Source organism: Lathyrus oleraceus, chromosome 7, assembly GCF_024323335.1.
Source record: "Lathyrus oleraceus cultivar Zhongwan6 chromosome 7, CAAS_Psat_ZW6_1.0, whole genome shotgun sequence".
Taxonomy (NCBI): Eukaryota; Viridiplantae; Streptophyta; class Magnoliopsida; order Fabales; family Fabaceae; genus Lathyrus; species Lathyrus oleraceus.
Window position 1 is genome coordinate 532,419,041 of NC_066585.1, and position 27,176 is coordinate 532,446,216.

A 27,176-nucleotide genomic window follows, 5' to 3' on the forward strand; every position below is an offset into this window, starting at 1 on the left:
AATTTTTGCCCGAACCCTTTTGGTTCGCCGGGATGCCCTTACTTTTGCCTAGGTACGTCGACCTAGCGGGTCTCTTTTATGCGTAGTATTTTTTAACTATGTCAGCGTTCACAGGATGCGGGAACTCTTCGCCATCCATTGTAGCAAGCATCATGGCTCCACCAGAGAATACCTTCTTAACTACAAATGGCCCTTCGTGTGTGGGAGTCCATTTGCCTCTGGGATCACCTTGTGGTAGAATGATACGCTTGACCACCAAGGCGCCAAGTTGGTACACCTGTCTCTTGACCTTTTTGTTAAATGCTTGGGTCATGCGCTTCTGATATATCTGCCTATGACAAACAGCCGCAAGTCTCTTTTCATCAATCAGATTTATCTGATCGAGTCGAGTTTGAATCCATTCATCCTCATCTAAGCCTGCATCTTTCGCAATTCTTAGAGAGGGAATCTGAACTTCCACTGGTAAAAACGGCTTCCATTCCATAGACTAAAGAGAAAGGGGTTGCCCCTGTCGAAGTGCGGTAACCATGAAGAGCAAAAGGTAACATCTCCTGCCGGTCTTTGTATGTTACTGTTATATTCTTGATATTGTTAGCAGCCTCCACGGCGCCGTTCGTCTTTGGCCGGTACGGAGAAGAGTTATGGTGCTTTATTTTGAACTGCGTGTAGAGTTCAGTTTAGTACCATTATCAGTGATAACTCTCTCGGGAGACAGCAGGTTTCTCAAGTAGATATTTGATAGAATCCATCTTAGAAATCAATAAAGTGGTATGATTCAACATATACTGTCTTAGTCGGCGAGCAGCCTAGGCCAAAGCGTAGCAAGCTTTCTCGAGCTGTGAGTATCTTGTTTCACAGTCGGTACCTTTTGCTAAGGCAGTGTATGACATGCTCTTTTCGACCAGACTCGTCATGTTGCCCCAGCACACCCTATTGAATTTTCTAACACGGTCAAATACATGATTAGAGGTCTTCCTTCAACTGGTAGCATTAGAATTGGAGGTTCTTGGAGATATTTCTTGATTTTGTCATTCATCATTCCATACCATCTCTTGATTTTGTCATAAGCTTCTTGGCATTCATCATTCCATACCATCTCTTGATTTTTCTTTTTTAGTAATTTGAAGATGGGTTTGCAGGTAGCAGTCAAGTGTGGAACGAATCGGGCAATGTAATTCGAGTGCCCCAAGAAACTTCTGACTTCTCTCTTGTTTATTTCAGTACCCAGATTTACAATTTCAATTGATTCCTCATGCGGCTGTATAGTCTTTTGTAGTACCAGTCTGGCAAGTTCTCTAGGGACTTCACAATCTTCCTCACTTCCATCCTCGGCTTGGTAGATCGGATTTTCAAAGTCATAATGAACAGTAGCAGAGTCATTACCAACAGGATCCAGAGTGGATATGGATCGACAAATTGTTACGTGAGTGTGTGCAAGAAAACATAGCTTGTTTGAAAAATGACAGGAAAGATAAAGAGCGCAATATTTGAATGCAAAAAGTCCATTGATTTATTGAATATGAATATGCTTATGAAAATGACAAACCTTAAAATTAGCTATTATGCCCCGGGTATAGACATAATGCTTTTGAAATACTAAAATAGCAATAACAATTACTCTCGACTAAAGGAAATCGGGATAGTGTCTTCAGCCTTCCAATTGTCGAGTCCGTCACCAATTGTTGGGGAAAATCCAGCTATCCAAGTCATAATCGTCATCAGTATCTTCCACAGCATTGACAGTCTCATCTTGATTAGGCAGAGGGGCAGTGATGACATTAGGAGTCTCAGGCGGATCAAATTCGAATTCTCCGGCGTCGATCATATCCTGAATTTTGTTCTTCAACGACCAACAATTGTTTGTATCATGCCCGGGGCTATCGGAGTGATATGCACACCTGGTATTGGGATTATAACGAGGAGAAGTAGTGTTGGGTTTTGCAGGAGGATCTCTGAGGGTAATTAAATTTGCTTTTAGCATACCCTGCAGTGCCTGTGCTAAAGTCATATTGATCTTCGTAAACTGCCTTCTTCCCGGGTTAGTGTGCCTCACAGATTTCTTGTCTTTTTTCTTCTCGAGCAAGAGAGCCTTCAGTTCCTTCTGCCCCCTGGATAAGTTCAAGATTATCTTCTGGAGTTGAGCATTCTGAGCCTGGAGGTCTTTGACAATTTGTTCGAGGTCCATTTTTCTGTTTGGAGGAAAACCGTGAGAACATTGATCCCTTTAGAGTACCTGTTATGCTATGTTATGCTATGCAATGCATGAAATGTTTTCAAGGCCTTTTGGAATTTAACTTTGCATAAACTACCAAAAAGAGAAACTTTTTTTTTTTGTTTTTTTTTTTGTTTTTTTTTTTTTTTTTTTTTCATACAAAACAGAGCAAAGTTAAATCCCTAAGTTCTTGAAATGGTTAGTACAATGTTATGATGTCATGATGTTATGATGTTATGAGGTTAAATAAATAACAAGCACAAGCAAGTCACACAACCATCATTCCTAGGTTTTAAGGCTTGCATGAGTTCCATAGGTAAGTACCCTCCCCACTGAAGTTTGGTTGGTTCAATCTGTCCTAGAATAGTAACCGGGTTCTAGAAGGATCTCAAATCATCGACCTTTCTTTAAGTCCACTTCAGTGCAACACCAAGTGGTTGACCGAAGCTTCCCTAAAGTCCAATCTCAAAGAGTGTAGTATCGAGTCTCAACCAACCCCAGTCGGAACCGAAGTCAGTTATCTCACTACTTTCTAATGGCTAGGATGAGTCAATTAGGGTTCTAAAGGTCTGGTTAATGCTTTGATGACACCACGCAGATGCCAAATTTTTCCTCAAGTAAACATGAGGAACATCAAGACATCCAAAGTGTCACATTAACCGTAGCCATCATTTTAACCATTCCAGTATACGCCGGATAGTCGCGATGATCTATTGCTACTTACCTAAGGTGCACTAGATCCGGGTGTAGGATCTTTCACTCAAAAATACCCAAGCAATCCCTTGAAAGTAAATCAGACAGTTTTAAATAAGTGATCTTGTTTTTTTTTTTTAAGGTAACCTCTCTTTATCAAGTATCCCCAGCAGAGTCGCCAGTTCTGTCATACGGTGAACTGACTTGGGGTGTTTTGCTTTTTATCGCAATGTCGCGGATAGCAAGAGTCGCCACCGACTTTTCTTTTATCCAATAAGGAAAGGTGGAAAAGAACAGGAAAGACCGCAATAGATTTTGGGTTCGGGAGGTACATTATACAAAGGGAAGGTGTTAGCACCCTTTGTATCCATGGTTATCCATGGGCTCTTAATTACTGGATCACTTATCTTTTTGTCTGAAAAAGTGTCGGTGGATTGCTTAAAAAATGTTTGAAAGAGAGTTTGACTTTGTAATGATTCTCGTATGAATGTATACAAAGTATTTATCTCGTTTAATTTTGAAAGCGGTTTAGAAAAGGTTTTGAAAAGAGAATTTAACTTTGTAATGATTCTTGTATGAATGTATACAAAGTGGTTATCTCGTTTAGTTTTGCAATTGTTTAGAAAAATATAACTCGGTAATGATTCTTGTATGAATGTATACCAAGTGGTGATTTTTTAAAAGATGTTTTGAAAGGTGTGGGGTGTGAAAAATATTTTAGGTGGTGATCCAGTAATTGAGAGTTATACCTTCCTGAGGTCGTTATGGGCATTTCCTATCCTTATGAGGGTAAAACTGTCCTTACTATTGAGAAGTAAGTAATTTTACCCTTTGGATGTTTAAGGGTCATCGTAGGGTCATCGATAGGTCATTGAAGGCAACAGTTGTAGGGATACCTTAGCATTCGAAGGGACGATCATCATTTAACCGTAGGCTACACCGAAGGGTCATCGAGGGACAAAATCGTATTTTCGAAGGCAACATCCGAGGGACTATGATTTATTTTATGATGATTTAATCGAAGGGCCATTGCTAAGTGTATCCCCACATTCGCGGGACATGACCGTAATACCGTAATATCATAAGGCAGCAAAGAGAGGTCCAAGATCACTTATTTAAGGTCATATTTTAAAGTCAATTAAGTAATTAAGTCCATATTAAAATCAATACATTAAAATTAATACATTAAAATTAATACATTAAAATTAACACATTAAAATTAATTAAGCAATTTAGGGTGAGTCTCCCCAAGGGTATCCCACAAATAAAGTGGAAGACCTAAACGGCGATCTTTTTTCTGGGACATATGAACCTTTGCAAAATTCAACAAACGGGTTAGCATACCAAATCCGGGTGCAATCGAGGATTACACCGTAAAAGAAAAACAGCAGCAAGAAAACAGTGTATAATTAACATAGAATCGACCAGATACGCATAAGACATAACAAACAAAACATTGGCGGCTGCCCTTGTTCGCCTCTGCTTCGCCTAGCGAAGGTCTAGCGAACACTCGCTGCGTGCTCGCTTAGCGATGTGCTAGCGAGCGGCTGCGGGATTTGAATTTCAGAACAGTATGACTTCAACCTGCGGCATGGCTTATGGCATCCAACACATAATTATATGGTTCAGCATTCACAATATCCAGGCACACTTAAATTCACATGCAAAACCTCAAATATGTTTATGAATTCAATTATATTATCACATGCAAGTTAAGAACATAAAGCGGTATCACATGCAAATTAAGAAAATAACACGATAATAGTAATGCAAACCTGTTTGCAATCGAATTGCAACCTTGAATTGGCGAGTCGGATTGAGTTGGGCGGCGGTAGCTTCGGGGCGGGGAGCGGCCTTCAGGGTTTCTTCACTCGGAACTCTCTAAAGTAGCCTCTAGGGTTTCCGTGCCAGGGTTTCCGTCCGTCTTCCTCTGTTTTTCCGTCCTCCTTTTTGTTACTGAAGTGCTGGTATTTATAATGCCTTTTTCCATGACCTAATGGGCTCGGAGTGAAGCCCGAAATTTTCTGTTGTCTGTCAGCTTCGCTAGGCGAGCTGGTAGCGAACGTTTGCTTCGCTAGGCGAGCGTGTAGCGAACGTTCGCTAGGCGAGCGTGTAGCGAACGTTCGCTAGGCGAGCGTGTAGCGAACGTAACGTTCGCTAGGCGAGCGTGTAGCGAACAGGCCAGTTTTGGGCCATTTTCTGGATTGGGCCATTCGTGAGCCGGGCCTTCGTTCCTTTGGGATGTCAGTGCCTTGTGGAACAAGTCGGAGGGTCTTGGAAAATGTTTTGTAATATCAACGGGCAAATTTTGGGGTATGACAATTATGTTTTTCCATTTTAACTCCAGTAGGAACACACATATCAGATGTCATGTCCTTGTGTATGACATTCTGAAACAATCCTGCACAGCAGGTACATAGGATATCTTATGTTAAGACATCACACATAACATCTTGTGAACACTCTCTGTTTTACCAAAATTACTGCCAACACTTAGAACCAACAAAGATGCCCTTTGAAACTGTCTAAAGTATGCTTAGTCGCAATCACCCGCTGGGATTTTTCTGTAATTGTTGTCAAAGGATTTTTATAGAATCTCCACAGATGAACCAGTCTGGGAATGGAGGGGCAAGGGCCACTCCAAAATCAGCCTTTGGTAGTCGAGGAAACTTAAGAGGATGCATTTTGAAAGCCATTTCGTAGCGTTTCTCAGGAGGAACATACGAAGGGATTTTTAAGTTCTCCATTTTATTTAAAAATAATTCCTTTAGTGTGACAGTTGCCTCGCAAATAGTTCAACTAAGATCATCGGGCCTGTAGGAAGTTTCAAAGTAGTTTTGGAAATCCTGAATTTCTTTGATGTATGTGTAAGTACCTTTCTTTATTTTTTCCTTCACAGAGAGGAAAGCTTTAGTAATATGCTGAGTAAATGAAGAAACATTATAGAATTCTTCAGCATAGTATTTCAACCACCACTTTTCAAATTCTGGAGTGTAGAGGAAGCATGGCTCGAATTTAACTGGAGCAAGGTGTGTTCTACCAGTATATCGAGCTATATATTTGACAATAGTGGTTTCATTGTGGATTGCATTGTAAAGAAGGAGATTCCTTTTCTTTTCATAGAGACACTTTGGGAGAGCCTGAACTAATCCAAACTGCCGAGCCACGAGGTTGGGTTGATAAGCAATTAAGGTAACCTGGATCTTCGACGGGTGTAACCTGAGGGTTATAAGTTTTGGGGTTAGAAAGGTTCCCAAAGTAGAAGGGATTTTGTCTCTTGTTTCTTGGCAGGAGATGGACAAGTTCTTCTGAACCATGTTGGACCATACTTTCTGGATGCAAAGGGGGCCATGTTCGACGTGAACTCATAGTGTCTTGCAAACATCATGATGTAACTCATAAATGTAGGTCGAAAGGCTTTTCCTTCATCATTTGGTGTCAGTTGAGCCAAACGAACTCCTTCGACCCTCCTATTCTTCACTTCTTCAGAGTCTCCGTCAACGAGGCCTTTGTTGGGAAGGCTTGCCTCGAAGGTGGCATTTAACTAGAGTTGTAGTAGCCAGAAAGGCCCAGAAAGGAGGAGAGTTCCTTTTTCTCCTAGGTTTTTTACTTGAGTAACACCATCACTTAAGGATTCGTATAGGCTGGCCAAGATCATTTCGCTCAAACAAACGTCGTGACCAGCGTGTAGTTGGTTCGCCATAGTAAGATATTTCTTGGCAACCTGCAGTGATTTCTAGAAAATGCAGTGGGATAACCATAAATCCAAGAAGGCAATATGTTCCACGTCGGAGACGGTTTCAATGTCCTTATCATGATACTAGGTTATATGGGTCGAATAAGCAGCCCTAGAACTGGAGAAGGCAATGGAATCCTCAAAGTCTATCTTTGGGTCGTAGGTGTGTCCAATCGGTTTTAGCTCTATGATAGCGACTACGTCGAAAAGAGTGGGTGTAACCATTCCACAAGGAAGGTGGAAGGTATAGTAGGTGCTATCCCAGAAGTACAAGGAAGAGACTAATAAGGATGAACTATACTATAATCCTACCTTTAATAGCATGATTAAGTCATAGATTCCCATATCTTTCCAGGTTTGAGCTTTGGAGTTCTCTATTTTGTTTAGCTAGTTTATGTAATCAGTTGGATCTTTAAATGAAGGGGTTGCACGGAAAACCCTAAAACCATTACTCATGAACCTATGGTTTATGGGTTCATATGTTGATGACTGAGGTTACTCAGTAGTGCTAACCCTAAGTTTTTTGGCCTGTCTTATGGGTTTGCATTTGTGGTAAGTGGGGAAGAAATCCATAAGTTTCCTAGGGTCAGTATTTAAATGAGGCAAAGGTCCAAGTAAAGCGTTAGTTTTTCCAGAAACAGTAACAGGAATAAGTACCTGAGCTTCATAGATTTTCCGTTGTTCTTTGGTCCTGGGTTCAGAAATGTATTGTTGGTTACCTCTCATTACTGGACCAGGGAGCGTGGCGAAGGGGGGAAGATCTGAGATCTTTTTTGGGACCTTCGTGGATTTAATAGAAACCTTAGTAGCTTTGGTGGTCTCTTTGGAAGCTTTGCTTGAAGTAGCCATTGTTGTTGAGGGTTTGAAGAAAATCTGAGTTTTGTTTTGAGTTTGTTTTTGGAAGAAGATGAAAAGATTAAGTGTTTGAGGTTTTCAAAAAGCGTAAAAAAGAGAAATGAGTAAGACATGTGTCTTTTATAAGTTTTTTGGAAGAGAAACGGTTCAAATCAGCATTAATGGTTGACAAGTGAGTGGGACACGTGTCTCTCCAGGATTACATAGTGGAACGGTGGTAATTAATGCCTAATCCCATGATCTCCTAGAGTCTAGAAAACGTGATGATTAAAAAGATTTGGGTATAGGCTGAAAAGACATGTTAGGAAAAGGGTAATGATGGTGTTGACGTCACAAGTCAGCTGGAAGAAACTGAAAGGTTTTGTAACATTGGGGCATTGGTAACATGTAACAATTCCTCAAGGCGTCGAACCATATTCTCAAAAAATGCATTTTTCTTCGAAATGTCAAAAATGACATTTTTGGGGGGCAATTTGTTAGCTCCCAATTTCGACGCCCATATAAATTAAGAGAATAAAGTTTCCTGTGAAGATGTTTCGACAAAACTATGTGTTTGAAGTTCTAGTCGAAGATGCCTTGGTACAAGGGTAAAGATGTTGCGTGGACTTAGAAATATTTTTAGTAGTTTAAGGTGTTTTTCGACAGAGACGTCACCAGTTGTGGTTCGACGAGGGATTCAAATTCAAATAAAGGAGGGAACTTTTGTTCTTATCTAAACTGTTGAAAATACACGTGGAGCATAGTGGATAGTTACATGCATGAAAAGCGCCAGTTGTCTCGATTTGGTGGAAAGATCGTTAGAAGCGGTTACTTCGATTAGTATAAATAAGAGATTTTAGTGTTATGGTCGTGTGTGTGTTCAAGTGTGTACAAAATCTGTCAATTTTACCAAAGTATTCGTGTGCAGAGAAAGAGTAAATTGAGAAATGTATGTTTGATGTTACACTATTGTTTTTTACTTGAAGTCATTTAATCAATTCTTTATTTCCAGAATTGTACTTTTACCCAGAAGTTTATCTTTACTGCCATTTACTTTTGATTTGCAGCATTCATTTCGCCCTCTTTCATTTTATATTTTCATTAAACCCTTTAACGAATACTGCTGGTATGAACAGCGTCAAAGTGCTTAAGTTCATTAGAATTCACCTTCAAAAACAGTTAACACATGTCCTAGGATCAATCTGATTGATCCTGTAAGTAACCAAATATAGTAATTTGGAAGATCAACGGTTGTTTACCAATTTTCACGATAAACAACGTCCAAAAATTATTCATTGATTTTTTGATAGCTGAGATGAAATCGTTGTCATAAAATATAATATTTGTAACTGTATGTGAATTGACATGTTGGTCATGATTTCTCTCTGACAAAGAAATATTATTTCTCATGTTTTCTATGACTGAGTAAGTAGGAAACCCTTAGGAAGAGATAGTCCTTCATTATGGGTGGCAAATGCGAGCCGCCTCCCACAAACGAGTCTAATCCTCCTATCCTTAATAGATAATTTATAAATATATAACTACAACGAAATATACATTGTTTTTAAAATATCCGTGTAAAATTATTTTACACATTGATGACACATCTCCGATTTTTTGTTAATTAAAAGATTAAAAATTTGAATTTTTTTTTTTAATAACCAGATTTTTTAAAAAAATTTCAAAAATACCCATTTTTTCAAAAAAATTACAAAAATGGACAATTTTTGCCCTAATATACACATAGGCGCCACCCTAGTTGGCGCCTACCCTTAAAGGGTAGGGCAAGTCGCCACTAGGAGTGGCGCCTACCCTTAAATTTTTTTTTTTTTTTTTTTTTTTAAATATGTTTTTTTTTTTTTTTTAAATTTTTTTTAAATTTTTTTAAATTTTTTTTAGTTTATGAATTTTATTTTTTATAAATTATATTAATTTATATTAACACATATATAAAATAAATTATTTACAAGATATATATATATATATATATATATATTATATATATATATATATATATATATTTAATTTATATATATATTAACTTAATTTATAAGTAATTAATATTATTTATAAATTTTTGGAAAAAAATTAATTTATATACGTGTAAATAAATATTTATACACATGTAAATTAATATATATATATATATATATATATATATATATATATATATATATATATATATATATATATATCTATATATATATATATATATATATATATATATATATATATATATATATATATAAGATAAAGATATAAAGATAATAAACAGAAATATTTTTTATTTAAATAATAGACAAGACAAATATTACAAAGATATGATTAAACACATAATGGAAAAAAGAGGTAGTTTAGTATTGGAAGTGTGATATTCAGTATTGGAAGTTCAAGAAGTTTAAGTTTTTGGTGCAAGCAAAGCTAAAACCGAGACTGTAAGGCATGCGTGGGAATCTCTGAGACTAAGTTCAGGCTAGGTGGAGGCTAGGTGGATAGGTTGGCATGCATTGGTACAGACTAGGTGGGAGTGTTGCATTCAAAGGTGTGACGTGGGAATCTTGCAGACTTGGTGGTGAATACTTTTGAGGAACAGGCATGCGTGGGAATCTCTGAGACTAAGTTCAGACTTGGTTGAAGACATGCATGCAAAGATGTGTCGGAATCTTGCAGTATAAATATTCACACACATTTTCACAAAGGTATTCACAATATCTTCACAAAACCATCACAATATCTTCACAAAACCTTCACAAAACATGGCATCTTCATCACAATACAAAATCAAAGCTCACGTCAATGGTGAGACTTATGAATGTGATATGTCTGGCTTCCTATTTAGAAACACCGAATGCACTCGTTTTTGTCTAAATAGAGGAGCTGACTTCTCTTATCTGAAAAGGAAGATTGAGTCCAAACTAAGACAACCCGTGTCCCAAATTTTTTATCAACAACCTTTTTTTTCAGAAAATAACTCTGTCAAGTTTTATAAGTCATTGATTCAAAATGACATGGAGACAAAATACATGTTTCGTAACCATGAGTATTCTGGTTACGAATACATAGTGTTGTACATTGTGTTGGAACAATTTCAACCAGCTCAGAATATTCAGTCACAGGTTATTGATCCTGTGATTGATGACGAACAAGATGTTGAGCACCACGTTGAAGACGATGTGGTTGATGATGCTGAAGACGTGGTTGATGACTTGGTGAACCGTGATTCTGAAGACGAAGACCAAGTTCAAATACCTATAGCGCAACGCTACTCACCGCCTGCGCACTTCACAACCCTTAACTTGGGCGAGGATGAGCCCTCATCAGATATGTTCTACAACCCATATATGAGGTCTGATGAGGACTTAAAGAAGGGTGACCAATTTCGGACCAAGGAAGAGTGTCTGTTAGCAATAAAGAACTGGCACTTGAAAAACTGTGTTGACTACGATGTTATCAAATCAAATCCGGAAAGATACGTTATTGTATGCAAAAATCCGGAGTGTGGGTATAGGTTGATGGCATCCTACAAGAAGAAACATAATGCGTGGGTGATAGGGTCCATTTCTCAAGCTCACATTTGCGTCAACACCAACATGGCACAGGATCATCGCAAACTTAGCCATGATATGATCTGCCATTCCATATTACCTCTAGTTGAGGCTGACCCGTCACTGAAGGTCAAAACAATTATCTCCCATTGTGTGGCTGTTTTCAAATATACACCGTCATACAGAAAGGCTTGGTTAGCAAAAACCAAGGCAATTGAACTGGTATACGGTAACTGGGAGGAATCATACAAACAACTACCACGCTACCTGGCTGCACTACGATTGTATTCACCTGGGACGGTTTCTATAATGGAGACCTTGCCGGCACAATCCCCTGACGGAACTCGTCTAGAAGGTAATGGAATATTCCGTAGACTTTTCTGGGCATTCCGTCCCTGCATCATCGGTTTCACATTCTGCAAACCACTTGTTCAAGTCGATGGAACTTGACTGTATGGGAAATACAAAGGATCGTTACTGATGGCGGTCGCACAAGATGGAAATTCTAATATTTTCCCAATAGCCTTTGCATTGGTAGAAGGAGAAACGGCTGCTGCTTGGAGTTTCTTCCTTAAGAATCTCCGAACGCACGTGACTCCACAAGCTGGCATCTGTGTTATTTCTGACAGGCACGCTTCAATAGACAGTGCATATAATAATCCAGCAAATGGTTGGCATGACCCCCCGTCTACCCATGTCTACTGCATCAGGCATATTGCTCAAAATTTTATGCGGGAGTTCAAGGATAACTTCTTGAAGCAACATTTGATAAACGCGGGGTATGCATTAAACCAACCTGGATTCCAATACTACCGCCGGGAAATAGTGTTTAAGGGAGGTGGATCGATAATATCGACAGAGCGAAGTGGACTAGATCATACGACGATGGGGTAAGGTGGGGCCACATGACAACAAATCTTGTGGAATCAATGAACGGCGTGTTTAAGGGCATACGTAACCTCCCGATAACCGCATTGGTGAGTGCGACCTATTTTCGGATGGCAACGTTGTTCGTAACAAGAGGCAGGCGCTGGCATGAAGTGTTGCAGACGAGTCAAGTATATAGTGATGCCTGCATGAAGTTTATGAGGCAGGAATCTGCCAAAGCCAGCAGCCATCGGGTTACCGAATTCGACCGCCATGGCCACACTTTTAGTGTCAAGGAAACAATTGACCATAACCAAGGGCTGCCCAGACAAGAGTATAGGGTCCTAATACCAGACCGTTGGTGCGACTGTGGTCAATTTCAGGCCTATCGTATGCCTTGTTCCCATGTCATTGCAGCGTGTTCACACAGCCACTTCGATGCATTATCGCTAGTGTCTCCGATCTACAAAGTTGCAACATTGCTCAATGTATACGACAATCCCTTTCCGGTGGTAGCATTGGAGGCGTATTGGCCAGAGTATGACGGGGAAATTGTTTGGCACAACGAATCGATGCGGCGGAATAAAAGTGGTCGCCCAAATAGCAGGCGCATTAGAACTGAAATGGACGTCGCAGAGAAAATGCAGAGGAAGTGTAGCATATGTAGACAACTAGGGCATAATAAGAACAAATGTCCATATCGTGGATCTAGTTCCACAACTTAGTTTTCATATTCATAAATCTGTGTACCAATGCTATTTATCATTAAAGTTTACTTTTTATTCCAAATAGAAGATGACACTTGAACAACAAACACAAACATCTAACATTACAACACCAATTACTAAAACAAAAACAAATACTGGAACAAAAACAAGTACTAAAACAAGAACAAGTACTAGAACAATAACAAATACAACAACAACATGACAAACAACCATTAAAATCTAAGAAATTACAACAGTTAACAATATATATCTTGTAAATAATTTTATTTATATATATATGTTAATATAAATTAATATAATTTATAAAAAATATAAATTCATAAACTAAAAAAAATTTTAAAAAAAACATATTTAGAAAAAAAAAAAAAAAACATATTTTAAAAAAAAAAAAAAAAAAAAACATATTTTAAAAAAAAAAAAAAAATTTAAGGGTAGGCGCCACTCCCAGTGGCGCCTACGTACAAAATTAGGGCAAAAATTGTCCATTTTTGTAATTTTTTTGAAAAAATGGGTATTTTTAAATTTTTTTTAAAAAATCTGGTTATTAAAAAAAAAAATTCTAATTAAAAGATTAAAAATTTCGTTGTAGTTATAAATATATAACTACAACGAAATATACATTGTTTTTAAAATATCCGTGTAAAATTATTTTACACATTGATGACACATCTCCGATTTTTTGTTAATTAAAAGATTAAAAATTTAATTAAATAAAAAAAAGACTAAAACCCATGTTTTATGCATATATATATATATAATATATATATATATATATATATATATATATATATATATATATATATATATATATATATATATATATATATATATATTATATATATATATATATATATATATATCTTATATATATATATATATTATATATATATTAAGTATCTCACACTCTTGTGGCGATTCAACAACGTATAATTTGATATATAGTCATTCATACCACAGTTGGTCGACATAATACGGGTTTGATTACTTGCTAGGATTAGAAGAAAAACATAAATGCATTGACTTTGATACAATATAATTCTCACTTTCTTTGGTTTCATATTGATAATTCTCTTTCAACAAGATTGAATAGTAGTTTTAAACGTCTCAAATACTCTTGAAATTTTTGATATAGAATTAACAATAAATACAATATAATTACTCTAACAAAGCTAATTTCTCAATCCTTCTTAATATTACTCTATGAATTTATGATATATTGGGATATACATGGCATATAGTATACTAGAGTTTTATCGCATTTTATTTTAGTATGTTATATCGTATTTCACCCACTAAATGCACAAGACAATGTTCTATAAATTTCATTGGATAAAATTATATATAATATGAAAGATGGCGGGATCTCTTCCAATTTAAGTACATGTATTGAATTCGAATCCAATCCAAGAAATGCAATAGAGTTATATTTCCTAAGAAAAAATATCAATCTACTATAGTCCTACAAAAGATTAATCTCGACAAGTCGCACACAATGAATATCCAATTTATATAAAAAAAAAATTAAATACGATAAAAAGAAAAGAAAATAAGTATTCATCAAATTATTTTTTTTCCAAAATATAAATATTTTTTTTCCAAAATATAAATATTTTTTTAACACAAAAATAAAATTTTTAATTTAATGAATTACATATATTTTTACACATTTACATTATATATGAGTAATAAATTTATAAAAAATAATAATATTGATTAATACTAAAATAGAAAAATTATCAATTATATGTATTATATGATTAAACAAATATTATTGAATGGATGTTATTATTATATATATTTTAAATTATTTTTTGTCTAGAGTACTCATTTGTTTTTTATTATGATTTGGGAGGATTAGTTTTTAGAGTAAAAATTGATTTTAGTTTATAATAAGAAAAATTATGAGACTTAATGTAATTTATAAAAAAAAGTAAAATCAATCATTTTATCAAAAATAAATTCAAACGACTTTGTTTTTATTTCGACAATATTGTCCTTAAAAGCATACAACATTTTAGAAAAGAAAAAGAAAAATAAAGAAGAGAAAATACAAGTTTCGAATGTATTTTTTTTATTAAAAGACATTCAAACATGAAAGAACTCATGGAAAAAAGTGGGAAACCCACTAAAAACTATTTCTTTTCAAAGAAATAGATGATTAACAAACAAATAGATAATAATAGTCTTTATTGTATGATAGTTAATAATTATATAATATGTGATTGATTTTTTATCTTGTTTTTATTTATTAACTCTTCTTTTACAATTTTAAAAATATAAATGCATAAAAGTGTTATTTTTTAGTTGAAAATGTAATATTTTTATTTAATTAAATTCAAAAAATCATTTGATTGTTACTTAATATATTTTTTATTTTAATTCTCTTTATTTTGATATTTTTTAGTTTTGTTGATTTTAATGAAATTCACATTTTTATTCTTTTTTTATATTTAATGAAATGGCATCTGTATCATTTTATAAATACACATATTTTTGATATAGTTACTTTTTTCGTTTTATTCTCTTTGCACTTTCTTTCTTTACGATCAGGTTGATTACAATTTATCTTCAACTACCAACTCATATTCTAAACGATGTGCATAAGTCATAATAAGTCATAAGAGGAACACATTCAAAGTGGTTCATTAGGGATATAGAATATGGATAGGCTACTAATTAACTTTCAAAATATACCGGTATCCTACACCAACATTTTGGTGTGGGTAAAATTTTAATATTTATGCAAAGAGGAGGGTGTTCAAAAAAGAATCAATCAAATAAAAAATTGTTTAATCGAATTGAACTACATTAAAAATTATAAAAATCCGTATTTGATTTGGATGAGTTTAATTCATTTTTTAATAGAACCACACGGTTCGATTCAGTTTAATTTGATCTGTAGTTTATATTTTACAAATCGAATCGAAACAAACTGAATAGTAATATATTTACAATATAATATATATATATATATATATATATATATATATATATATATATATATATATATATATATATATATATATATATATATATATATAATTGAAATACATTGACAGTGTAAAAGGATTTTACACCGTCAGTTAATCATAGACGTCAGATATTAAAAGAAATTTGACTTTTATTTTAATTTATAAAGTAATACAAACGGATGATGGTGATGAATCGACGGTGTAAACTTTTTACATTGACAGTGTATAGTAATCTCTCTCTCTCTCGTCTCCTCTCTCCCTCCTCTCTCCTCTCCTCTCTCTCTCTCTCTCTCTCGCTCTCTCTCTTCTCTCTCTCTCTCTCTCTCTCTTCTCTCTCGCTCTCCTCTCTCTCTCTCGTCTCTCTCTCTCTCTCTCTCTCTCTCTCTCTCTCTCTCTCTCCTCTCTCTCTCTCTCTCTCTCTCTCTCCTCTCTCTCTCTCTCTCTCTCTCCTCTCGCTCTTCTCTCTCTCTCTCTCCTCTCTCTCTCTCTCTCTCTCTCTCTATCTCTATATATATATATATATATATATCTATATATATATATATATATATATATATATATATATTATATATATATATATATATATATATATATATATATATATATGAGAAATTGACAAGCACTATGTACAAATTTTATTGTATTCTTTTTATAATATTTATTTTAATTATATATCAAGAAATATATATATTATTTATTTATAAATACTATTATTTTTATTTAAAATAAAATTATTATATATTTACTTTTGTTTTATTTGTAATTTGTTGACATTGTTAGGATAAAATTAAAAAATGTTTAATTTACATTACTTATTCCTTTATATATATATATATATTATATATATATATATATATATATTATATATATATATATCTTATATATATTATATATATATATATATATATATCTTATATATTATATATATATATATATATATCAAAAATAAATTATAGTGTTACCATTCTAGCATAGTTACATGCATGCACTTGTTTAGGGTGCAATTTCATGTATATTGTCCTTTAAACATACCATAAAATTGGAAGACCTAATTCATACTATATGCTAATGTATGAATGAATAAACACAAAATTATATTGTCATCTATATATATGTATGTATAGTTAAATACAATTAAAAAAACGAACAAATCGAACCAACCTAAATCGTATAGGTTTGGTTTGGTTTTATTTCAAAAAGTCAACTGAGGTATTTGAAGGCTATAAAAGAGAGAAGCCCCATAAAAGCTTTGAAAATGTTCATAAGAAGTCGAGGTATTTCAGTTGAAAAATCTCCAAGCTCTTCAACTAGTTCATGCAATGAGGCTTCTGGGAACTATTGTGTTGTGTTGGTTCAACAACTCAAAATGAAGTTTTTCGATGTGGATCTATTTTAGACCATTGAATACGGCCAAGTTATTGTCTATGATATCAAGACTTTATTGAAACAACCTAACAATCAGGTCTACATGATTCCATTATCAGTTTTATCCTTGAGTTTGAGTCATTCCTTGATCAAACTACTCGGACCATTAGGATGAAGAAAGAGTTTGCCAACAATCTCAAATGAGAGACTTATGTCATGTCTCAGCAATGGGCCTTAGTTACTCAATCTCAAGGCCGAGTTAATGAATTTGAGGCACGTGCCAAAGAAGGGAAGGATCAGGTAGCCATTTGCACTAAAAATATTTGAAACAGGACGAAGCAGGTGGATGAGCTACAACGAAAGATTGAGGAAGTGAAACAAAATAAAACTAAGATTGAAACCTCAAGATTGGCTCCTATAGAAGAAAATTTGGTTTAAAAAATCACCCTTGGTCTTCAATATGTTGAAGCCACTTATGCGTTGGATGAGGAAGTTCAAAAACTAAAGACCGAAGATTCAACAAACAACACCAAAATAAGATTTGCAAAGCAACATCTTGAAATAATTAAGGTTAAATTTCCACTTTAAGTTTTTGATTTGGATTTCCTATTGTATTGTGAATGACAATTTCCCATTTGGCACCTTTCAATTATAATTTGATTTTGACATCTTTATTTCATATGTATTATTCTTCCACTATTTGAATTTTCTACAGCATAGGCTTATACTTTTTCAAGTACTTACCATTTATTCTTAGAATTTGACCTTTAGGGACCAACTCTTCAATTTCATAGGCATTATTTGAAGATACTTGTCTAATTCGAAACGAGTCTTCCCAATTTGGTGATCGTTCACCTAAAGTCCTATATTTTTGATCCACGGGTAAAATAACTTTCCAAATGTAATCACCCGTTGTAAAAGTTTTCGACTTAACTTTCCTATTGTAAGCCTTATCTATTCATTATTTTGGTCTTATGAGAATGTTCAGAGAGGCTAATATTCCATCATCTAAATCAACTAATTCGTCCAACATCATATTCCAATAATGGTCAAAAGGAAGTTCAACTTATCTTTGAATTCTAGTTGATTGTAAAAAAAAAATCGACAGGAAAAACTGCATCATAACCAGATGTTAGTCGAAATGGAGTAGATTTAGTTGCCTCTTTGGGGGAATTTCGACAAGCTCATAATATTTGGTCTAAAGTCTTATGGAAATTTATTGGCTTCTAACCCACGTGTCTTTTAATTATGCTTATTATAATTTTGTTGGCTTCTTTGACTTGGCCATTTTCCTTAGCATAATAGGGGGTAGATGTTAATAGTTTAATTCCTGAGTCTGAAGAAAATCCAACCATCTTCCGACTAGTAAAAATGGTATCTTGTTCAGTGGTCAAGGTTTTAGGTATTCCAAACATATAAATAATGTGACTTTGAATTAAGTTAATTACTACTTCGTGATCAACCTTGATTAAAAGAACAACCTCTACCCACTTGGTAAAATAATCAATACCAACCAAAATGTACATATGACTTTTGGATGATGCAGGTCGAATTTCACCAATTAAATCTAAAGGCCAACGTCTAATGGATCAAGGCTTGACAATTGAGTGAAACTCACTTGTAGGAACATGTTAAATACCTTCATGTTTCTGACATTTCTGGAAACCTTTGGAGATTCCAATACCGTCTTTCAGCATATTTGACCAATACAATCCTTGTCGAAATAAAAGCCACTTCATCTTGTGACCTTCTTGATGAGCATCACATGATCCACTATGGGCATAAAAAATTTCCAGATAAGTTTCTTTCTCATTAAGGCATTTCAGTAAGATTCCCTTAAGAGTCTTTTTAAACAACTCATTCTCAATAATAACATAACTTAAAGTCTTGTATTTTATTTTTCAATATGTTATTCCTGATGGATTTTCCAAAAAATCAACATTTGATTTTTGCGAATCATTATTAGACAGATTGTCAATGGCAAAAATTTTAAAATTTTCCGACATAATTTTTTAATCCTTCCAACCCATTTACCCCACCAGTTTTGACTTTGAAAATTCTAAGGGGAAAGGATTGGTCGAAATTATCTTTTCCTTTACTTTAATTAACTCTGCTAATTTCTCCTTAGAAACTCTATATCCTGAAGCAATTTGTGCAAAATCATTAGCTTCTTGGTTTTGACTTGAGGGACTTGTTTAATGTTGACTTCATCAAATCTTCTTAACAACGAATTAACCTTCACAAAGTACATCAATAGATTCACCTTGATGCACTTTTATCTTTCATAAGTTGCTCCACAGCCAACTCTGAGCTACCTCTAATTTCGACTCCTTTTACCCCTAAGTATAAAAGAATCTTAAGGTCTGCAATTAAGGCTTCATACTCAACTTCATTATTGGAGCAACAACCTTTAATTTTAATTTTGAACTTCGTTTGAATTTATTTAGGGGAAATTATCAAAATTCCAATATTAGTTCCATTTTTATGTCTGGAACCATCGAAGTATAATTTATGAGGTTTTATACCAACAAAGCCTTGTGTTATTTTGATTATTGCATGATCAATAATAAAATCAGCAACAACTTGTCCTTTCATAACCCTTAAAGGCGCATAAGTTAGAGAATATTTAGTTAAAGTCAAACCTCATTTCCCAATCCGATTGTGTAAAATAGGTTTTGAGAGCATATGCTTAATAACATCAAAATGGGATTAAACAAAAATATTTGTAGGCTTTATATAATATTTCAATTTAGTACATGAGAAATACAAACATAGACACAACTTTTTTACTCGACTGAGGTAATAAATGACTCTTTCGACACTTTCATACCCCAAAATTATCCTACTTTAATTTGCACTTTGCATTCTTTAGTTCATGTTCATCTGCATCAACATGACCATTTCATAAACTTTCATCAATCAAGGTCATTCATATGCATGTAGTTAAATGGTCAAAAGTTTTACTCTTTTGTGTTTTGCTTAAGTCCTTCATTGGCATTAATTCATTGACCCTTATTTTCTTTTTCTTTTTTTAAATAATAACTCATTGGCTTGGGCTTAGAGGTAAAAGTCAAGAGGGTGGACTATTTGATATTGTTTTTTAGTAATCCATTGCATTTTGCTTTGTTCTTTTATTTGAAACTTGTTTTAATTTGACTTCTACTTGATTTAATAATAATGAAATGTACTATGATTCATATTATAAAAGGATCAATGCCAAGTTAAAATAAGTTACTTTTACATCATATTGATCAAAAATATAAAACACAAAAAAAGAACATTTTCTCATAAACATATATTACATCATCTTTTGAAAAGTACAAATACACAAAGAAGTTTGATTTTACATTTTTTACATGGTATAAAACAACAACAAAAAAGAGAGAAAAAAAAAAGGGACTCCAAGTTGGCCCACACAGTTTCCTTCAACATGTTAACATTTTCACCTTACTGCAACATCCATAATCATGCGCCATCTATTATCTTCGTACCATCACAACACAGTCCAGGTACCCCGCATTACATGATCCAAATGAGTCAAACAAAACCAACATGGAATTGATGAAGTGAAAGGCATCACACAATATCATCATCAATACATATCCATCATAATTCATCCAAACAAAAATGAAGAATGCAATAGGATCGTAAACATCATCATATCATAAGCAACATGACATCAAAAGAAGAAAATCAAATGGAATCATTCACATAAGTAAGCTGGAATGCATCAACAACCATACCATACATGATCATAGGGCAAGAAGTTGGGACCACCACTAGTCACATTTACACATACATTTATACATCATTTTGGAAATCATCAAGAGCAAAAGAAAAATTCATTCAAAATAATCCACACAATCTTTCAAATAAGGATCCTTTCCACAAAATCAGGAAGAGATATTCTCACCTTCCACCTCTCAATTCCAGCTCACCATAATCACTCACAATTTCTCTCCATCACACGCTTGATTAACCAAAATCAGAAAATATCTAAAGTCACACGATTTCCATCATACCTTCACATGCTTGATCCTTTTCTTACACACGTATTTCACCAATCCAAACCCCCACTAATTCCCCTATAAAACAGTGCCTCTCCTTCACTCATTTTGATGAACAAAAAAACACTAAAACTCTGCAGAATTCAAAACTGACCCCTCACTCAAAGCTCATACTCTAAGAAAGGCTCTCTAAACTTCATATTGAAGTTTGATTAGGGCTGAGCTAAGACCCCTCATTTCATAAAAAAAGTCAATATTTAAACACATAACATTCAGAAGAGAGTAGAAGAAGGAGTCAAGGCGAGCAGGAAATAAAGAAGAACGAGGATATAAAGAATTTACGTACCTGAGGTATTTCTTGCACCAGAGTTTCTCGCCGGATTTTAAGTCTTCGACAAGGTCGTTTTTTGTTACACTTCTCGTCATTTTTGCCTTTTTTTGATGATGTTTGTGTGAATGGCTGATTTCCCATTTGATATTGTTGATTTGGTGTTGTTTGAACAAGTTAGGATTTGTGTCATGTGAACCCCGATCTATGAGTTTGGTTGGTTACTTTTGAAAACGGTTGGTAGATTCTTGTTTAACCTTGGTTGTTTAGGTGGGGTTTTAATTTTTTGAAGTTTTGGGTAAGAGGACGGTGACGCCTCTGCGATGTTCTCCATCGTTGTCGTCCTGTTCTTGAGGTGCCTCCTTGGAAGATTTTGTTTTTCTATGGTTTTTGTTTTTAGTTGTGTTTATCTGGGTTTGTGTGTGTAGAGAGAGAGAGAAGAGAGAAAAGGAGTTTATGGACTGAGGGTGTTTGGTTTATGAGGTGGAGTCTCTTTTGAGATTCCTTCAAAACCATCATCAGTCGTCCCTCCTTGGTGGATGTGTGGCCTGGATGACGGCTCCCCTTCTAGCCATTTATGCATTATTTTGGTTGCAGGTTGTTTTCCCCTTAGTAGTTCCCTACACGTGCTCCTAGGGTATTCATAGTGTACTTTCACCATTACCCCTTTGATCATGTGAGTCTGACCTAGTATTCTGATCATACGAGGGAGGTTGATTCAATGGAGTTGACTCCCTCTTTCCCCCCTTCAGCGGATCTAGCGCCCATGGGCCTTTATGGATCCTCTTGGCCCTATTTCAATTAGCACACCCCATCTATTTTGCTTTTTATCCATTCAATTTTCTATTTTATTCTATTATCATTTATTATCTTTTGTTACTATTATTTTGAGTAATTAATTACGATTGATTTTTAATTATTTAATTAGGATAATTAAATTTTAATTAATTTAATCAAATAATGAGATTAACTTTTCACTAGTTAATTAAAATAATTAAAACTAATAAACCTAAATACTTAATCAAAATACAATTTAATTAATTATTTGTCTTGTTTAATTATCATGATCATGCATCTCATTCTTGCTTAGAATCATATTTGTTTTGTTATTATATTTTGATTTTTTATTATTTGTTTAATTAGAAATTAAAATGAATGATAATGTTAATATAAAAATGATTTTTTCTTAAAAAAAAATCTTAGTCCAACGTCAAATGGACTTTTCTCAAAACCTTGGTCCAACGCCAAGTGAATTTCCTCAAATTGTACCTGCGTTCTGTTTCAAGCGCAAATTAAAACCTCGATTGACATCGAATATCTTATTCAAATCAAATTAAAATACTTAATCATTTATTAAACACCATTTCAATTAGAGATGAAAAGGAGATGGTCTCGAGCCTTCGATTCCTCTCCTTAATTGTTTAGGTACGAGTTTTGTTACTCAACTAGTCAAACAATTGTCATCCCTTTAAAAACTTCTAATCTATTTCAAATCAAACTCATTTTCACAATAACTTAGACGAAAATGGAAGTGGTCTAGAGCATTCTATTCCCTTCCCTGAATAATTGGATACGAGTTACCTTACTCGGTCATTCGAGTACTCGTTATTTATCTAAAATACGTTGACAAAATCTAAACTCTTTCATTAAGGATGAAAAGGGAGATGGTCTCGAGCCTTCGATTCCTCTCCTCAATTGTTTGGATACAAGTTTCATTACTCGACCATTTGAACAATCGTCATCCATTAAAAACTTCTAAGCTTTCTTTCATAACAAAAACTTAAGCGACCTTTTTTCGTAATAACTTGGACGACAAAAGAAAATGGTCTAGAGCCTTTTATTCCCTTTCCTGAATATTTGGATACAAGTTGCCTTACTCAGCCATTCGAATGTTCGTATTTCATCCAAAATAATAACAACTACCTAAATCCTTTTACAATTAAGGATGCAAAAGTATATGGTCTAGAGCCTTTGATTCCTCTTCTTGATTGTTTAGATGCAAGTTCCCTTACTCGACCATTCGAGCAATTGCCATCCAAAAAAACACTTAGCCAATCAAACCTACTATTTCTCACCATCATGCGATCGAAAACCTTTTCAAAAGAATATTTTTTGTCCCTTCCAATGCGCATACAAACTAGTGCTTAAGCCTCCACTGAGAGTAGACAAGACAATATTTAATCCTAGAACATGATCTAAACACTTTTTCATTAAAAACACAAACGAGAAAACCATAGCCTTCCCCCAAACTACAAAGCCTTGAGTTCCTCATTGTATCCAAGGATACGAAGGAGCGAGACCCGCAATCTTGTCAAGCACCTTAATAAAAACATTTTTGCGACCCCTTTTCTTTTTGCACTTTTGATTACTTGAAGAACACAATTAACATAAGCTAACATTCAATTGTAAGTCTAACTAAAAGGTTCCCGTTGAATACAACGGCCGTGAGGAATGCTAATACCTTCCCCTTACATAATCGACTCCCGAACCTGAATTTGGTTGCAAAGACCGTCTTCTATTTTTAAGAATTTTATCAATATTTTACCTTTCCTCTTTTGGAATAAATAAAGTTCAGTGGCGACTCAGTTCAAATCATTTTTTCCGTGACCATCGCAAAGGATTGTATTTTTCGAGATGCGATAGAGACAATATCAGAGCATAGCAGAGAAAATATTAGGCATCTTTACAAAAGGAGTCACCTCCTCTTAAGCATCATCCTTAGCGACGCGATTCTTTTTTGGAAAAGTCTCACCCTAGGGAGATTTTTGTCCTCTATCCCGAGCCCTTTTGGTTGAAGTCGAAGGCGATAATGATTCCTCTACTGTTAAAGTGGTTGTAGCGTCCATGAGATCCACCTCACATACAGAAGCATGAGCTTCTATAATAGAGGTAGGAGAAGAAACAGGGGTCGCCTAAGGAGTGGGGGAAAAGACAAAAGTATCAACATCACTGCCTCATGGATGCTTTAGGCATTGGCAGGGATGCGAAACGTCTTCAACTTGCTTATTATATCCATTCTATCTGCAAAACACAACCATGCATGTACAAAAAGAATGAAGACTTAAATCTCACAAAAAAATTTCCTCCTCTCCTCAAGATTAATTTCACTTAAGATAACATGAACATCAATCCACTTTTTCCTCACTTCAGTAGGAGGCATCTCATGGGGACCGAAATCGTCCTCATAGCCAAGTACTTAAAACCAAGATTGAATTTCCTCTTTCATTGTTACCTCATATGAAAAAAGAGAACTTGACAGGGAACAATAGGAGCCAACACTCCAGTTAAAATGGGTCTTAGACCAGTACTTTGGATATGAAGCCTGACAGTACTAAGGAGAATCATTGGTAATATAGCAAAAAGCAGAATAAGTTACGGAGGTGAGGTGTTTCACCAAGAGAAAGCGTCTCAAGAAATCATCCTCGTCCAGAGTAAATGAGCCAAACCAAGGGAGTACCGAGTGAAGCTGAAGAAGCCCCTAATTGAAAAAGGTATATGGGGATGTGCACCTCAAATGGAAAAGATAAAAAATAAAAAAAGTTAAGAGAGGGCTTCCAAGATTTGTATTTGGTACACAGTTGCAAAACCCCTATAGATTCTCAGGACCCTAGATGAACCTGTGAAGAAATGGAGGTTGTGGTATTCCAAACATGTAGATGTGATGCTTTACAAGATCATCCCACAACTTGATTTTCAGCTTGAACAGCATGAAGGGAAGATGTATAAAATTTTGAGGTGGAGGTACTGATTACTAAATTCAATAGTTCAATGTTATAGCTCTCGCTCTTCTATATTTTGGATTTTGCACTTCTTTGTCTTTCCTAGTTTAAGAATTGACTGGATTATATATGTTAATCTGGTTGAACCTAGTGATAAGCCTAATAACTACTTTGTATATATACAAAAATTTGCACCTAGTAAAAAAATTTAGTTGCAGTTTTGATGTGGATTAGTTTTCATATTTGTCATAGCATAGGACGGAAAATTATCAAGCAAAATATTTTCTAACTAATCTGCAAATAATAATAAAACGCAAAAAAATATTGTTCAAAACTTTTATGTTTCCTAACTATATGGCTTCAGATGTTGCTGCAACAATTTCACAGTAAAACTACAAGATGCACTAATATTTCTACACTAACCAATGGCACATTGCTTTAAAAATTCAGAGGCAGTACCTGCAGTTCTTCCCTTTAAGTAGCCTACAAATAAAATAAAATAAATTGTACTTAGCAGTCATTATAAAATGAAATTGAGCAAAAATATTCGATGGACTTTGTAGAAAGGTCAAAAACCATAATGCAAAATCTTTTCATCATAGCATTTTCATTGTTTCAACTTTTCGCATCTGGCGACGATCTAGTTACATTGTTGGCATAACATGAAACTCTAGACTTGAAAAATAATGTGCAGGAATAGTTTCACTATGGGCTTGGTCATGTTTACCATTATGGCTTGTGTTCTAATTTACCATTCAGAATTTGCACTTGAAACTCTCACATTGGCTTCCTCTTCCGCCTTCATGAGCTTGTGTTGGTAAGCTGATAGTACTCCTCAACCAAAAGTATCACATCATTCAATGAATCCACCTCGTTGCTATTGTTGCTTCTAGCCGATTTGCTCTCTTGCATTGCTTTAATGGCTGTATTACTAACCTTTCAGAAGCCACTTAGCTGCTCTCAAAATACAAAAGTAGTAAATTAAAAACAGTAGTTTCCTCATTTCTAATAGAACTCACATTTTCTAATACTTCCAATCTCTCTAAAATTTATAGCAAATGAAACAAGTATCTATCTATATGTCAATCATCCCAGAGTTTGATTATCCAGTAAAATATATCCTCACACAAAGGACATAATACAAATGAAACAAGCATCTCATTATAAATCATTATAATATAAATGACAAATAAACTTACCTACAGATGACAAGAGCAAATCGTTCTAAAACTAGATACACATAAATTACATTTTGCTTGCGGTTCAATTAAACTAGAGGCTGTTTTACTTATACACATATGAATTAAAAGCATTATTGAATACTTATACACATATGAATTAAAAGCATTATTGAATAAAGCTTTTAACTCATACACATATGAATTGAAGGCAGTTATTCAATAAAGCTTTTAGTTGTAGCTTTTAAATGTAGTTGAATTTTACCTGATCCATTCAATAAAATTATAATTGATTTTTGTATTTAAGCTTTAGAGAAATGTCAGTTTAAGGATATAATCCGCATCTACCAAGTCTCTTGGACTCTAGGAAGCCCTGATACTCCAAAATAGTCAAGTATCGGTGTCTGACGCATATCCGACGCCAATGTATGGCTTGATACGTACCACAAGCTTACTCTTATTGTAAATATTTAGCAACAATCTAATCTATTGCCCGCAACTTACTCTTTCAACTATAAGAAAACAATATAAATATAATCATTGACGCTACACCTTCTCCCGTCTATTTTTCAGTATGTGATAATGCAACCAACAAAAATAAGCTATGAAAGTCTAATTCTGATAAAGTAACGTTTTTATTTTATTCTGCAGAAATAAAATTTATAGGAAGAGGTGCAGAAAAATAAAGTGCTAGAGTGCATTCAGCTGATAAGCACCAAAAACTAAGCTATATTGATTCTATTTCTAGCACACATTTTCAGAACTGTTAAAACAAAACAATTTGAATCATTATAACAGAGTCTGTGAAATTAGTGGTCTCAACTTTGTGCCTTAATACTACTTAAGATTACATGCACAATAGAAAATTTTGTGTTTTTCCAGCAGATTCATTCTATTGGAAAACATACTACTCTCATAAATAACTATGTGCAATCACATATGAACAGAAAGGAACATAAAGAGCAGCCATCCAAAAGGCATAACTCGAGCTT

General features: G+C 34.4%; 2 long non-coding RNA genes across 2 annotated transcripts; one reads left to right on the forward strand and one right to left on the reverse strand.

Annotated features, from left to right (window-relative positions):
- Positions 1-20,212: 20,212 nt before the first annotated feature.
- Positions 20,213-22,353, reverse strand: LOC127105118 (uncharacterized). The gene is made up of 2 exons (XR_007794906.1): positions 21,306-22,353; positions 20,213-20,435 (listed from the first exon to the last, which is right to left on the reverse strand). It is a non-coding gene; the product is annotated as an uncharacterized LOC127105118 (long non-coding RNA).
- LOC127105119 (uncharacterized) lies at positions 20,804-27,176 on the forward strand. Its single transcript, XR_007794907.1, has 2 exons — positions 20,804-21,358; positions 24,547-27,176. It is a non-coding gene; the product is annotated as an uncharacterized LOC127105119 (long non-coding RNA).